At 46.6% G+C, this 2914-nt stretch overlaps 1 non-coding gene across 1 annotated transcript; it reads right to left on the bottom strand.

The window, feature by feature from the left end:
• Nucleotides 1–2518: 2518 nt before the first annotated feature.
• TRNAS-AGA lies at nt 2519–2600 on the bottom strand. Its single transcript has one exon. It is a non-coding gene; the product is annotated as a tRNA-Ser (tRNA).
• Between the last annotated feature and the right edge of the window lie 314 nt (nt 2601–2914).

The following is a 2914-nucleotide window of genomic DNA, read 5'->3' as shown; positions in this document are numbered from 1 at the left end:
GTTTCTTGCATGAGAAGACGACTTGTCCCAAAGCAGGACTAATGCTTAGAGCTGGTTCTCAGTGATTTCAGATCCTGTTGGTCCTGCAGCAAGGACTCTCCATTGAGTCTTAACCAGCTCTGTTATTACCCAGGGAAGAACAAAAGGGTCAAATGGGGCCTGGAAACCTTAGAAAGAATCCACCCCCAACCACTGAGTACAACACGTATCGCTACCTGCTTCTCATAGCCCCACTGAGAAATGTTTTGGGGTCACTCCTTGCCTGTATCAACCTAGGGGTTTTGGAGAATCACAATTAACAGGTGCTCCAGTGGCACAATTGGTTAGCGCACAGTACTTATAGGGCAGTGCTGAGAGGCGCTATGCTCAGTTTGTGAGTTTCAAACCTCCCCTGGAGCACTGGTTTTCATTAGCCAAGTGGCATCACCACCCTCATTTGGCCTGTGGAATGTAGAATTCCAGACCTGGGGACCCTCAGGAGGGGGCTAATAAAAAATGCCCCCTTCACTTATTAACCTCCTCTCTCCAGGTCAGAATCTACAATCCTTTCTCCCCCCCCAGCCCTGGTGCCAGGATCCCTCAAGCAGAGCCTGGAGTCCTGCCCAGGGCGTCTGTACTATTGACAAACACTAAGTGACAGGGACAAAACACTCAAATCCCGCCTGGTGCGGGGAGCCAGGTTTGCTCTTCAAATTCTGTCCGTTGGTACATTCCCAGGTCTGGGAATGTCCCACAACAGCATTTAATGGGAAGCTGCCTGCAGAACAGTTACACTGCACAGAGCTCCTGTGGAGGAGGGGTGGGACTTAGTAACATTTTGAGGATCGTTTGGGAACTGAGCCTTTGCTGACACGGTTTGTCTCTGTTCATATTTCACCTTCAGGTGTTATGTTGAGGGATCTTTAGTATATTTTTGGGAGGTTAATAACTATCTCCTCAACTTTATTTACTCAACTTAAAAATTGGTCATTTGATTTTTGCATCTCCCTGTGAAAATACAACTGACGTGTGGCTTTCTACAGGGGGTCATGATGTTAAAGTTAAGGAATTCAGTCTCTGTACTTCTGGGGGGGTGGGTTGCTTTTTTACAGCTGCCTCAGGGCCAGGCACACCAGGCTGTTAGCTGCACCCATGTTGCATTGCAGAGGAGCAGGGACAGAGTTTGACAACCCATGTGATTATAAGCAGAGAGTACTTTATTTATTTTTAGCATGCTCTTTATACTCTTAAAGCAGGCAAGCAAGCAGTTGCTAATTGGTTAACAAATTTAACACACCCGCAGCTGTAACTTCATAGAACTAGCCAAGGCCAACTTCTCAAAACAAAGCTTAAAGCCTAATTAACCCATTCTAAAAACCTAAATATTTTAGCTTCCCACACTACCAACTGCCAAGCTAGCAAAATATTCTCAACACACCCACTGTCCTTGCCAGGGGCCCCTGCTGAACCCTGGGCGGCTGCACTGCAGTGCTGGGGTGACTCTGCAGGTGGAGAAGCTGCTGTGGAGCAATGTAGAGCAGGTGCAGGAAGGAGACGGGGTCACTATTCTCATTCTGAACTGCACAGTTTTCCAAATTTGGGACTAGATTCATAGATTCATAGACTTAAGGTCAGAAGGGACCATTATGATCATCTAGTCTGACCTCCTGCACAATGCAGGCCACAGAATCTCACTCACCCACTCCTGTAACAAACCCCTAACCTATATCTGAGTTATTGAAGTCCTCAAATCGTGGCTTAAAGACCTCAAGGTGCAGGGAATCCTCCAGCAAGTGACCCATGCCCCACGCTGCAGAGGAAAGCGAATGTCCGAGAACAATTCTAGGGGAAGGTGAACGCAGAGCTATGACACTGGAGATGCCCAGACCTCCAATAGGGGCAATGTGGAAATTAATAATGGGAAGATCATTTGTGAAATTAGTCGTCACAGACAAGATTTGTCTCTGTTCCTGTTTCACGCTATGGTGTTAGTTAGAGGAATCAGTACAGACTTTTACTATATTAATTAAACACTTAATTTTATTTAATCAAGCCAAAAACTTAGTATCACTTATTTTTTCTCTGTCCTAGCAAGAATGAATTGAATTTTGTGACTTTCTGGAAAGTGCAGCGAGATTAAATGTGGGAAATTCAGTCTCTGTGTTTGTGAGCTGATGTTTTCCTCTCACAGGTCAGTGCCTGCATTGAAATACCCAGAGGGATCTAAGGGCTGGTGTACGCTGGGCACTGAACTGGCAAAGCGCTGTCTCCCAGGGTGTGACCCCCCACACAAACTCATAGAGTTAAGGTGACCTAATCCCGGGTTAGTTAGTGCTAAAGAAAAGGAAGAATTGTTCTGTCCATGCAGCTATTAGAGGGATGGGAAAATCCTTCCAGTCACTGTCTACTCCAAAGTGCTATAGCAGTGCCACAGCAGCATTTTAAGTGTAGACAGAGTGAAATTAGATTTATCTCCAGTTCGCACTGTGGATGCTCAGGCATCCAGACTGCAATAATAACAACAGCAGCACAGTGCTTGCGTAGTTGGCAGGATTTGAACCTGCGCAGGGAGACCCCAATGGACTTCTAGTCCATCGCCTTAACCACTCGGCCACAACTACTTGATATGCATCCATTTTACTGCATGATGATTTTGTTCTCACTGAATTGTCACTTCAAATTGTTTGCTCAGACCAGCTTCCCCAGCACACTCACGGCTGCGCATCAGTGTAAGTATGTCCTTGGGTGAACAGCGAGAATTCCTGCCCATTTCCCTTCCGGCTGGAGCAGCATGAGAGTGTGTTTGTGTGAACGACATTGCTGTAGATTGTTGTTCATTCCCCACTCTGACAATTCAGACAGTCCCTTTCCCATTCAAATCTCCAGCACATCGTCCCAATAGCAGGGGGCAGGATTTCTCTGGGGCACTGAGGGC

Source organism: Mauremys mutica, unplaced genomic scaffold (genome assembly GCF_020497125.1).
Source record: "Mauremys mutica isolate MM-2020 ecotype Southern unplaced genomic scaffold, ASM2049712v1 001466F_np12_obj, whole genome shotgun sequence".
Classification (NCBI taxonomy): domain Eukaryota; kingdom Metazoa; phylum Chordata; order Testudines; family Geoemydidae; genus Mauremys; species Mauremys mutica.
This window is presented reverse-complemented; position numbering and strand designations above follow the sequence as displayed.